The 14,081-nt window shown below is 35.5% G+C and overlaps 1 protein-coding gene across 3 annotated transcripts in view; it reads right to left on the bottom strand.

Annotated features, from left to right (window-relative positions):
• CNTN4 (contactin 4) overlaps positions 1-14,081 on the bottom strand; it is a 936,335-nt gene that overhangs the window by 789,940 nt on the left and 132,314 nt on the right. The gene's annotated exons all lie outside the window — the stretch shown is intronic.

The following is a 14,081-nucleotide window of genomic DNA, read 5'->3' as shown; positions in this document are numbered from 1 at the left end:
TACATTTTAAAAACCGGCCAGGAAGACTGGCTTTTCATTAGTTTCTTTTGTATGGTAAGAAGTAAGGCATTCTTATTTGGAATTCTGAAAATACTCCTTTGATGAAACTGTAAATAGGTGACAATGCATTAGCATTATAAGCAGAACTTCTCTTCCTCAGATTTATGTGTAAAATATTCAAGTTCCTTTACTAAATATTCCTTTAAGGTAATCTCTTCCTCAATTAACTAGAACTAGAGCAAAATCAGTGACAGTTTCTATTCTAAATTACTAGGCATTATACTGAACATTCAATATTATGGTCTGTGTTTCCAATGATTGCAGTTTACTTTTGTCTTCATTCACAACTTTCTAAGATTTAAGAATTATACTGTAATAGATAAAATCTTTAAAAAAAAAAGAATATATTTATTTATTTGACAGAGAGAGATCACAAGTAGGCAGAGAGGCAGGCAGAGAGAGAGAGAGAGAGAGGAAAGCAGGCTCTCTGCTGAGCAGAGAGCCCGATGTGGGACTCAATCCCAGGACCCTGAGATCATGACCTGAGCCGAAGGCAGCACTTAACCCACTGAGCCACCCAGGCGCCCTGTAATAGATATATTCTTAGGGGGATAACATTTAGTATGTTTGAATATCATTATGCAGTGCAAAACAAATGAGCATACACATGGAGAGATACAATGCCAATTCCTTCACAATCAATAGTTTCCTTTATTTCCCACTCTTATCACACAATCACCTTTCACTTTAGCGCTCTCAACCACCATAAGTTCAAAGAAGTATATAATAATAAAGCATACAACCATAATAGAAACAAATATAAATATAATAAGTATATGATAATGGTAAGAGCAAGATTTAATGACAATTAACAATGATACTTTTCTGAAGAAGGCAGCATTCTGAGAATGCCCCAAGATCCCTGCCCCTTGGTATATATACACTAATACCCTCCTATTAATGAGTGTATGGCAGTTAATAGAATGGATTTCAAACCAATGGCTGGACTATTTTATATGACTCAAGTGAATAGATTTAGGCCTCTAATCAGTCAGCACTGAATTATTTGAAAAAGAGATTCTCTTGGATGGTCTTGACCTAATCAGGTCAGATCTCAAACTCTCTCTATTCATAAAGGAAGAGGTTTGAAGTGACATAAATTACCCTGCTGACTGAACAAGTAAGCTGCTGTGTGTAAGGTACTTACAATGGGTACTGCATGGCAAGGACCTGAGGGTAGAGTTTGGCTGACAGTGAGCAAGGCAAGAGTCTAAGACCTCACTGCCACAACTGCAAGGAAATGAATATTGCCAATAATCTGAGGAAGTTTGGAAACAATTACTTCCCTAATTGAACCTCCAGATGAGAACACAGCCCACTGACACTTCAATCTTAGCATGATGAAACCCTGAGTGAATAACACAACTAAAATATGCTGACTCCTGGCCCATGGAATTTGTGAGATAAGAAATATGGTGGTTTTTTTTTTATATATTTCTATACCTCTGGTAATGTATTACACAGCAACAAAAATGCAATACAGGTGTACTATCATGTACTGAATATTTTATAAGGCTTTGCTAGGAATTGTGCTAAGTTTAATATTTATTGTTCCATTTAATCCTCAAATTCATAAGACAAAAGCTGTTATTAACCCCATTTTATAGATGATGAAGTAAGATTTACAGGGTAAATAACTTGTGTTATTCTCAGCTATGGTGAAATTTTAATATGATCTCGTTTAACTGCAGAGCTTATGTTCTGAAACACTCTATTCTACTCTCCCTGAAAGAAAGTACAATGAGGCCATGATCATAAAGTGTGAATCCCATTTTGCTATAAATCAGCTATGCCTTTAATGGGAAACACTGACTCTCCCTTCTCATCCTTGGTCTAAAGCCCTTTCAAATCTGAGATTCATGAAATTAAATACTTTCATTTTTTAACTGGTCACATAGTAATGAATGTAGTTTTATATTTAAAAAGTTAAGTGATAAGAGCCACTTTCTCTCTATGAAACCCAAACCCTATGTTCAAAACAACATTTTTTTTTTTTGTTTTGGGGTGATGTATATCTCCGGAAAGGGATTAGGAGACACTAAGAGATACTTATTTTAAAATCTATTTCCGGCACACAGCCCAGCTAAAGCAGAAATTGAAAATTATTCAAAATCCCTCTGCAGGGATCTTCAACAGAATAAAATATCTAAAAGTGGGGCTCTATAACAACACTTATTATATAGGGGATAAGGTATAAGTATATTCCTGGGTTCTTCTAAAGAAAGTGTCCATGGCAAGAGGTACCAGTACCTCTTGTACCAGTACCTCTTGTACAGTACCAGTACCTCAGCTCACAGTACTGTGAGCGGAAACCAAAACCACAGTATGGTAAGACAAACTTTTTCCCCCTCTGTGACTTTCAAGGTCTCAGACTTCCATTCCATTTCTTTCCAATTCAATGAGTCTCATTTGCATGTTCTTCTACAACCTTCTTCTCCTCCCTCCATTCAATTATTTGCCCAATCTATGCAGTTCCAACTGCTTTTGTCATTAGGGTTCTTATTAACCTGAATAAGATCTGACCTTGCCCCTGTGAATGAACTAGGGCCTTTTGCATAACCCCTAACAGTTCTACAAGAAAAGATAAATGAGGCTATTTCACCTATCTGCTGTCTTTCATAAGCACTAACTTAGCTGAAGAACAAAATATTTGTCATGCAATGACATATAATTGGTGCCTTATCTCATTTCAGAGGTCTTTCCATGAGACCTGATATGACTATACCAAACTCCTTATGTGAAGTCCTCTCTGGATGTGATAGCACATGCTTGCCTCCAATGATTCAACTTTTTATTTTTCACAGCATTCCTTCTCCCCCTGACTAAACAGTTCAGTTTCTCTAAGTAGTGATAGTGACAACATATATCTTGGTTATTGAAGGCATTCTACAGTTTTTTTAAGGTAGTTTATTCAACACAGCAGATGATTCCACTCTCATAACCTAGCTAATAGCTTCAGTCTCATTAGAAAACTTCCTATGTATTTGGAAGTCCAAGGGAATACCTTCAACATGCCCATGTTAGCTCTTTACATTTATAACCTGATTTCTCCATTACAACAAATCCTCCTCCTAAAGTTCAGCTGAATTTCACCACATCAAGACAACACAAACAGGCTACAATATGCTTCTTTATGTTGTCAGAGGGCTATGTCTGCCACTTTAACAGGCTTTTCCTTTTACAAATCCACCAAGTGGCAATTTTCCATGTTAACCTAAGAGAGTGCTCAAGCTCATCATCCAAACTTCCAGATATGATGAATGACGGAGACAAAAAACACATTTGTTAAGGAAGCAGCCCATATAAAGCTTGTAAAGCTTTGATTGATCATGTTTACGCAGTGGATACAAATGTTATTGGCCTTTAAAAAATACTGGGGTTGGTGGGGGAGTTATGTATTGTTTTCCTCTCCTTTCTGAAAACGGCTTTTTTTAGACCAGTGTGTGCTTGGGTTTACACAATGGAATGGTATGGAATAGTGGTTAACCAGTGATTTTCTATAAACAAAATTGATTCCCTTTCTCTAGTACATGAGATATAAAATGGTTCACCTAAGAGCAAGCCCTGAATATTCTGTTTTCTTTTTAGGGATGGTTTTTGTTTGTATTTTTTGTGTAAGACAAACAAAAGCAATTTGAGTTAATAAGGCAAAAAGCTTGATTTTGGCTCTGGAGCCCAACATTAATAAGCTTTTAAAAATATTTTGAACACTTTATTTAAAGTATAAAATAAAGATTAATTCATTCAGCTAATCTTTCAATAATTACTAATTGCATACCTAATATGGGACAGAACTTTTATAGATTCTCAGTTTATAGCACTGAACAAACAAGTCTCTGCTCTCACATAGTTTACTCTAGATGGGGAGAGAGACAATAAGAAATGAATACATAACACATAGGGAATGCATACTGCCATGTGGAAATGAGAAAAAGCAGAGGAGCTACGTAGGGAGACTCTTCAAGAGATGAAGATCAAGTAAGACTGCTCTGAGGAGACGACATCTGCTCTGAGGAGCAGAGATCCAAGGCAGTAAGGGATCCAGCCAAGCAGGCATCATTTGGGTTCCCTCAAAGCAACCCAAATGAGGGAACCAATGAATAAATAAGTCTTGAGTGGATTGAAAAGGACAATAAATATCAATATATGTGAACAAATTTGGAAGACTTTAGTGACCTGCTATTATCTTATCTTCTAAATGCCACATTTTCTACCATTTCTCTGTCTAGACATGGGTCACTATTTGTTCAACAAAACACAATTCACCATGAGATGACACTGTGAAGCCCAGAATAACTTGTGTCACTCAAGTAATACATATAGACCAACATATAATCATCTGCGCCATAGCTCAGTTTTAGAGCCATTTTATCATAGAGAATACAGTCCTTAGCAATTTCCTTTTTAATCAAAAAAGATACCTAATATGACAAAAAATCCCCAACCCAGACTACAACATCAGCCAAAGTAGAAAAATAGCAATTTCCCCTGCAAAACTGATTTCAAAACTATCATCATCCGTCATCATCATCATCAATCACAGGAGGCAGCTGCTTTGGCAGCATTATTTTAAGTCCATATTTAACTAGATGACAACTTAACCTTCTTAGGGAAGCAGAGTAATCTTTCCTTACAACCTCAACCAAGTACAGGAAAGTATATTTGCTCTAATGTAGAAATTGGCTTTCATCTGATTTCATAAACACGCAATGGCATTTGATGATTTAATAGGTACTTGGATTTTTCTTTTGAACATTCAACACTCTATCAAAGCTGGTGAAGACTGCACAACTCAAAGATTATTGAGGTTACGACATTAGCAAGAACTTATAAACAGAACTGACTATATGAGGGCCAAGTAGAAAGGCATCCATGCAATTCTACCTTGTAGAAAAAGAAGAGACCTGTGACCACATATATAGAACACAATGTACTTATGTGTTACACACAATAGATACATTACTTTCCACATTGCATGCTGTATTCTCCATGTACTGTACACATCCATGCTCCAAGCCATATCTTCCTATCTGTATTTGCACTAATTACTAATTACTTAGTGACCATCATCACCATCTCCATATATGCATATCCTAACCATAAACACTGAACAAATTCAATGCCAACCTCTTCCAAAAATTTCTCCTAGATTCCCAGAGAGAAGTAATTTTTGCCATTTTTGAACTCCCCATCAGACTTCACCTATACATCTTCCGGGTACTCATATTCTATCTTGCATTATAGTTATTTGCATCCATCATACCCCTTCTCCTGTAAATGGAAAAACAAGTTCACAATTATAATAACAGCTTATTTTTATTTACTAAAATAGTATTTACAGGGGCACCTGGGTGGCTCAGTGGGTTAAAGCCTCTGCCTTCAGCTTGGGTAATGATCTCAGGGTCCTGGGATGGAGCCCCACATCGATAATGAGGGTTGAATACTTGTTACCTGAATGAATAAATGAACAAAATGGGATGGAAGAGACACGTAATATAGTTCACTGTGGACAGGTAAAAGATAATGCTTTTCTCAAAAATAAGGGCAAATCAAAGGTTCTGAGGTTTCTAGATGCATTATTCTTAAAACCTTTATGGTTTTACATGTAGAAACTTTTTTTTAAAAAAGATTTTATTTATTTGACAGACAGAAATCACAAGTAGGCAGAGAAGCAGGCAGAGAGAGAGAAGGAAGCAGGCTCCCTGCTGATCAGAGAGCCCGATGCAGGGCTCAATCCCAGGACCCTGTGAGTCAAAGGCAGAGGCTTTAACCCACTGAGCCACCCAGGTGCCCCATACACGTAGAAACTTTTACATTGTTCAAAGTATTATCTGATAAATAATCATTGTTACAAACATGTCTTATGATCTACATTCCAAAAGACTATGTAATAAAAACGATGACTATATAGTGGTTTGCCCACAGGAAAATACTGGAAACAAAAGTAAAAGCACTTTAGTAATTCAGGATATTTAATGTTTAATGTTTAACTATGAAAAGATTTGAACAGCCTATTATAATGTTTAATTAAAAATACTCTGAAGTTGGGGCGCTTGGGTGGCTTAGTGGGTTAAAACCTCTGCCTTTGGCTCAGGTCATGATCCCAGTGTCCTGGGAACAAGCCCTGCACTGGGCTCTTTGCTCAGCAGGGAGCCTGCTTCCTCCTCTCTCTCTGCCTACTTGTGATCTCTGTCAAATAAATAAATAAAATCTTTAAAAAAAATATTCCGAAGTCAAATTGAGAAATATTTTGTATATTTATCTTCTATAATATGTATATGTTTCCATATTAAATACAAGGCTAAGTCCTATAACTGAAAAGCTGTTGTTGCAGGGGTGCCTGGGTGGCTTAGTCAGTTAAGTGTCTGACTCATGGTTTTTGCTCAGGTCTGCAGGGTCTTGAGATTAAGCCCCGCATTGGGCTCCCCCTCGAGAGTCTGCTTGAGATTCTTTCCCTCTGCTCCTCCTCCCCACTTAGCATGTGCAAGTGCACTCTTTTCTCTTTCTCTAAAATAAATCTTTAAAAAACAACAATAACACCTTTTGTTGCAGATAAAACTGTTCACATAACTCTAAGGATAGAACCGCTCCCCCCTTTTCCTTTGGTAACCATATTCCATATAATATATTTTGGGAGTTTCTGGCTTAACAGAAGATAAAACCATAATCATTTATTAGAAAGGAAATGAGACTGGGAGAATCCAGTTGATTTGTGATTTGTTAATTGATTTGTGATCTTTTTAAAAAAATTTTTTAAAAAGAGATTTTATTTATTTGACAGAGAGATAGCAAGAGAGGGAACACTAGCAGGGGGAGTGGGAGAGGGAGCCCAATGTGGGGCTTGATCCCAGGACCCTGGGATCATGACCTGAGCTGAAGGCAGATGCTTAAAGACTGACCCACTCAGGTACCCTTTTTTGTGATCCTAAGCTGCCACTTTCAGAAATAAAACCTTGGGCAAAATAGATACATTGATGCAGTAACTTAACTTTCTGAGTAGCTTATTTGTGCGAGGTACATTCTGGGTATATGATGAGTAAGACAGGCAGGTTGGGGAATATCACAATTGATAGGTTCCCAGGTGATGATTCATATTTACAGAAAAAGGCAATAACAGTGTGTACACTGAGCATCATTCTTCTGCTGTAATTAATTTCCCAAAATCTTTTACTGCATGGAATCTCTTGTAACTATTCTTCGTAACTAGAGACTTTGAAGAAGACTAAAGAAAATAATTAGGAATCTTAACAATGTACTATATATATTTAAAACTGTTACCATTTTAATTTAAAACAATAAAAGTAGATGCATGTATTTTCTCATAGACAAATAACTGCATAGTGAAAAATTCTAAGTTCAACCTAATATTTCATTTTATTATTTGAGTATCATTGGTCCTGTGTCATGAAAAATGATATACCTTTCAGCTACCTTTAACAAGGTATCCTATCATAAATCATAAACTGTCTAGCATTGCTGAAGTTTGCATATTTTTTTGTGAATCAATATTTTTACCCCAAAAGTAAATAGTTGCTTTTTGAGAATTATCCTTTCTACGACCCCTTCCTCCAACTTCACTAGCACAAGACCGACATAATGGATGCGTGTGTGTTTGTATAAACATGGGTGCTCGCTCGTTCTCCTTTACACACACACTCTTACATGAACATCTTGCTAGATGTTAATTTTTTTAGGATATTACTGGTTGTAACTATTTTCCTCAGGTACAGATGGGATTCTTAACCTAAAACTCTGCCAGAATTCTGTTTAATAACAGCTTTGATCTATTTTCTTTCCATTTACCCTACAATTTAATTTGTACTCTGCTTATCTTGGACATTCTTCTCTTCCAACCATCTTTTCTTTCCCAAATTTTTGACAATTCTGTGGCTGAGATAGAGTAAGGTGCCATAATCATGCAATCATTTACTTATTCATTCAAAAAATTGTCATCAAGGCAATGTGCTGGCTCTTGTGGGAATAATAATGAAGGGATTTTATAATATCTCTTCTCCTGAAAGGAAACTTTTAATGGGGCTTTTTTTGACCATTGTACTTAAACATTTCTTTCTTTCTTTTTTTTTTAAATGATAGAACTGCTATCTTTGACATTTGCTTTAAGTAGCTTCCAAATAGCTATTTTGGTTCTGGGTCTTAGCTATGATAAGAATGATGGAAGGAACATTTTAAACTGAGGATACTGGCTTGAAGTTAAAGTATAATTATTATAGAAAATGTTCATCAATTCAGCACATGTCTTTGTACCAGTGTAATATGTAAATACTATTTTATTTTATTTTAAAAATTTTATTTAACCATTTGACAGAGATCACAAGTAGACAGAGAGGCAGGCAGAGAGAGAGGAGGAAGCAGGCTCCCTGCTGAGCAAAGAGCCCAATGCGGGACTCGATCCCAGGACACTAGGATCATGACCTGAGCCAAAGGCAGAGGTTTTAACCCACTAAGCCACCCAAGCGCCCCAACTTCAGAGTATTTTTAATTAAACATTATAATAGGCTGTTCAAATCTTTTCATAGTTAAACATTAAACATTAAATATCCTGAATTACTAAAGTGCTTTTACTTTTGTTTCCAGTATTTTCCTGTGGGCAAACCACTATATAGTCATCGTTTTTATTACATAGTCTTTTGGAATGTAGATCATAAGACATGTTTGTAACAATGATTATTTATCAGATAATACTTTGAACAATGTAAAAGTTTCTACGTGTATGGGGCACCTGGGTGGCTCAGTGGGTTAAAGCCTCTGCCTTTGACTCACAGGGTCCTGGGATTGAGCCCTGCATCCGGCTCTCTGATCAGCAGGGAGCCTGCTTCCTTCTCTCTCTCTCTGCCTGCTTCTCTGCCTACTTGTGATTTCTGTCTGTCAAATAAATAAAATCTTTTTTAAAAAAAAGTTTCTACATGTAAAACCATAAAGGTTTTAAGAATAATGCATCTAGAAACCTCAGAACCTTTGATTTGCCCTTATTTTTGAGAAAAGCATTATCTTTTACCTGTCCACAGTAAACTATATTACGTGTATCTTCCATCCCATTTTGTTCATTTATTCATTCAGGTAACAAGTATTCAACCCTCATTATCCCTCATGCATGGGTCTGGAAACTGATCATATAAAGATGAATGTAAAGGTTCCTGTTCTAACAGAGCCCTTATCTCATTTTAAAAAGAAAAACATAATAACGATAATAATCCACACAGTGGTTGGTGACTTAAGAAAGAGATGCTCACAGTTATCAAGTAAGAACAACACTGCCTTGGAGAGTCAGAGAAAGCTTCCAAGGGGGAGGCCCTTAAAAAGGTAGGCTTTAAAAGAAAGAGCTATTTTTAAAATGAGTTTACCAGGTTTAAGAGGACAGCAGATAGAGGTCAGTAACATGTCTGAAGAAGAATATTTGCCAAGGTATGCCGGTAAAGAAATTGAGAAGCTTAGGGTATTTGAGGTGATGAGGTACAAAGTAGATTGTGGCCAATGTGGTCAGGATCCTACATACAAAACTAAGGAATTTAGCTGAAATACTATAAGAGGAAAAGGTTACAGATCAAAGCCATCAAAATTTCCATCTTTGGTTTCCAAATTATTACTGTTCTTGTGCATGTCAATGTGAGCAGACTTGGACTGACTTGTTGCATATGGAGAGCATTTTTAAAGGAAATTTCACCAGTTCCTCTGCTGTTGGTCCCCTGTGAGTTTATGAGGACCTGAAAAAGCAGTGAGTGATTTTGTGATTATAATTAGTGTCTGTATAGTGTTTACTTTCCCAATGCTTACTACAGAAGAAAGAGTAACACATCCAGGTTTTCTTCTTTACCCATACCTTATAATCATACTATAGAACAGGAAGGTTCAAGGATTATTTTCCCCCTACCAATTTAAATAATGTATGATATGGTATGAGGGTATGTACTTTGACCTATAATCTGCCTTGAATTACTGCCTTGAATACTGAATTACTAAATTGGTGTTACAAAGAATCTCTGCTCTAAGTTCAACTTTTTCAGCAACCCTTCCCAATTAACATTTCCCATCTTGAATCTTTCCACCAATCTCAAGTATTAAGCAAATGCTTTAGAGATTTCCTTTTTTATTATTTTCTCCCATTTTTTGGCCTGAGCTCTACCTTCCTGTTCAAAAACCAACTTCCTAAAATTAAGAGAGGAAACGTGATCCTAAAGAGAATAAAGAGTGTATGTCATGTATCTTTTTGCCCTCAGAACCTAGCATAAAGCCCAATGTATGCTAAGCACTCATGAGTATTACATGGATGGATACATGGATGAATGAATAGGCAAGTAATGAAGTAAGAGGAAGAAAGAAATGGCAAGGATAAAGGAAAATGTAGCCAGAGAAGGAGAGGAGAAGAAAGGAAAGGGAAGAAGAAAAGAAAGGAAAATAGAAATGGAAAGTAGAGCAGAAAGAAGAATACCGTTGTATCAGTGATTTTACCTGCATTAGTCAGGAGGTTGAACTGCAAATAACAAAGACCCTAGTTAGTATAGCTTATATAACAGGGTAATTGATTGGGTCCTATAGCTCCTTATTACCCTAGGATATAGCTCAAGATTGAAGGAAAAATTGTAGCAGCTGAGTTCACAGAAGTGGAGACACTGTTTCAGGACTCTCCCTGCTCCCTGGTCAATTTTGTCTGGGTATCTTGGCTTAGCCTAACTGTATGGACATTAGTCACCTTCTTCTCTAGAGACTATCTCACTCTTAATGTTCCTACTCTGATGATATTTTTAGGGTATAGGTCTATTCTATCTTGAATTTCTTTGTCCAGAGGATTAGGAACTGTGAAATTGATGCAACTTGGGACCCTAATCCAAGAATTTTGATCAAAATAGCTATATCTATTTTAAAAGGCATACAGTTTTAAATTAGGACACTGCTTTCTGGATTGCAGAGGTTACTTTATTTCTAAATTATGCTAAAAGATCACAGATATTAAATACTAACTTAACATTTAATAAAAGAACAGTTAGACTGCATAATCAGGCTTTAAATAGTATTAGCTGATAACAAATAAACTTGGCCAATTCTGGATAATGTCAACTTCTGTTCCACCAACTTCATGGCAGGACATGAAGATAAAAAATGATGAAGTATAATACATACATTAAGCTCCATAAAACTACAGTTGTCATTATAGTTCTCATTTCAGCTGTTATTAATATTAAAGAGATGTTAAGAAGCTGAACAGGAAGGGTCAAAGAAAGTATCTCCTGCCTTGTAATTCCTATCAAAGATATCTCCTGGCTCTTGGATAAAATAATTATTACATGTTGAATTCCTTAGATAATCATTCTTCCCAGCACCAATACACTTTTTCATGGTCTCTAGCCCCAAACCTCACACCATGCATGCAGATGCAGAGATTCTTACTTTTCTAGTATTTTTCATCACTGAGGAACTATGTTCAAAGTTAAATAAATGATGATGTGAGATGATTTTTCCAATGGGGCAGAAAACAAGGAATAAGTGAGATGAACATCAAGAATATTTGTTAGTCACAAGGGACCATGCTTTAGATGAGCTACAAAAGAAGGAACAAGTTGATAGCAATGACCTTGAGCAGGAGTTTTGACTGTAGGGCACTGTGAAAAAGGCAACCCTCAAACTAGACATTGCAAGTTAAGTACAACTTTGAAATTTAAGGACTGGAAGAAAAGAGTATCTCTGACAAAGGAAACAGAATAAAAGGCAGAAAGGTAGGATCAGATATTGGGCACAACAGCAAATGATAAGTAGCAGGAGAATCAGTAACACAAGATAAAAAAGTAATTGTGGGAACATTCTCAATGTCAGCATTATAACTATCTTCCTAATCCCTGCTATATTCAGCAATAACATAGAAATAAAAATGTAATTTAGTAGAATTACAGTATTTACAACTTTTCTAATTAGTATTATAATGGCCTCTGAAAATAAGCACAGCTATGTTATTTACATGTTCATATAATTTCAACACACAAAGAATATTCACTAATTGTTAATTTTTAAATATTTCCCTTAAAATGTCCTTATGCTGACTTATATTCTTTTGAAGGGAAATACACATTTACATACTGCCTTTGTCAAGGCCATGCTGAAAACCACCCTGGGCCATAAAAAGATATTTTTACTAACAGCATATAATCAAACATGCACTTCATTCGTCATTAAAACTTACTATAACTATTCAATAGCTACATAGCAATAGCAATGAAAACAATAAAGTTGATTTGAAACTATAATGCCTGTGATTTGTCTCATAAAATACAGAAAAGAATTCCTGTAAAAGAAATAATATATGCAAAGAACACGTTATTCCCATTTGATTTACAAATGTTTAAAATATAGTTTCAATATCTGGCACTCATGATAACTACTTTTTTTAAAACGAAGTTAGTGTCTTAATAAGCTTTGCTGCTTGTTGTTATCATTTTCACGGATTAGTTATATACATTCTTTTTTTTTTTGTTATATACATTCTTCTAAACAATGAGTAACTAATCTGGTATATGTAGGCCAATCCATATAAAATGGACACCATCTTACCGTTTTTCACCTACAAGACTAACTTTTTTTTTTTTGATTCACCTACTCGATTAAGATCATATAATAACAAAATTTCAGAGTGAGAAAAATGGCACAAGATACCTACGGAGTCCCTAACCTGGTTCTTAAAAATCCCCTCTACTGAAAAAGAGAGGTCATTTCATATCTGCATTTGTAATGTGTGTAATAAAGAGCTTAAAATATTATGTGAATGAATGGGAACACAAGGGAGTATTCAATGCAGAATAAGCCCGATACTCAAACGGATCTTTCACAGTATTTAGATACTTCCAGTATTTTTTTTTTAATAAAAAAGAAATGCCCATCTCAAGCAAATATCAAACCTCACAATATAAAAGGTATCTGAACATTATTTAGTTTTTTAAATGACCAAATTAAAAGATATGAAGCCTTATATGTAAACTAAAAATATAATACGTTTATTTGATAACATTTTTTCATCTAAGTAGCTTGGAAGATTCAAGTGAATTATTCAAATCTAGAAAAGAAAACCACCAAGAAAATAGATATTTTAATGTTTTCCAGCCTGTAACCTATCCAGGAAGAGAGAAGTCAGATAAAAGATAACCTTGAGCTAACAAGGTCATGAGGAATTCTTTCAAAGTGACTCAATCCTGAGTCTCCATGTCAGGTAGGACAAAAGGACACAGAGGGGAAGCCTGCCTTCTTAGATCTGCCCAGCCCCCAAAATTTAAGCAAACAAAACCACTGCTGATTAGCCAAAGAATCAATTGTACTTTTCTACTGTCCTATCCCAATAAATAAATTTATCTTACACTGCAAAATATTCGTAACAGTTTTACCAATACAAAATTATTCACCTCTAAACTTTAGCTTTTTCAAATATGAAATAAAAATGTTTTAAGGAAGAAGTCATGTAAGAAATCATATATGATTTAGACAACTAAACCATACAAATAAACTGAGCTTAGGGAAATTGAATTGCTTAATATCCCACAGCTCCTGAAAGCAATATTTGTCTCAAAACACTTGAGAACCACTGGCCCAAGGCTGTGATGGCCCAACATGGTAGGATACCATCTGCTTTTTTAGAAGTTTGTCATCGTTGCTATGGGATTGGGTGGTTCATGTCTGTGTCCATGTATCTATGTGTAAGTTAGTCAGGCACTAATACAGTTAAGACTCAATTTTATATTTATCAATAGTCATTCTTAAATGGTCAGTAACCCTTTTTAAGTCTAAAGATCTTCCCCATAAATTAGTATTTTATATTTATTTGCAACTATAACCAAAACGTAAATTGCTAAAACACAACAAATTGATCATTCTCCAGTATATGATGTATATATTAAATCAGAAGGAGTAACAACAGAAAACTTTGTATAAAATATAAAGGTGTTAGCTTGAGAAACAAAAGCTCATTTTGAATTTTTCTACTGAAAACAGAGCCAACTCATCAGTAAAAATGACAACATATAAAA

Source organism: Mustela putorius, unplaced genomic scaffold (assembly GCF_011764305.1).
Source record: "Mustela putorius furo isolate JIRA1106 unplaced genomic scaffold, ASM1176430v1.1 tig00003850_pilon_pilon_pilon, whole genome shotgun sequence".
NCBI classification, from domain to species: domain Eukaryota; kingdom Metazoa; phylum Chordata; class Mammalia; order Carnivora; family Mustelidae; genus Mustela; species Mustela putorius.
The sequence above is the reverse complement of the archived record's forward strand: the minus strand, read 5'-3'. Positions and strand labels throughout refer to the sequence as shown.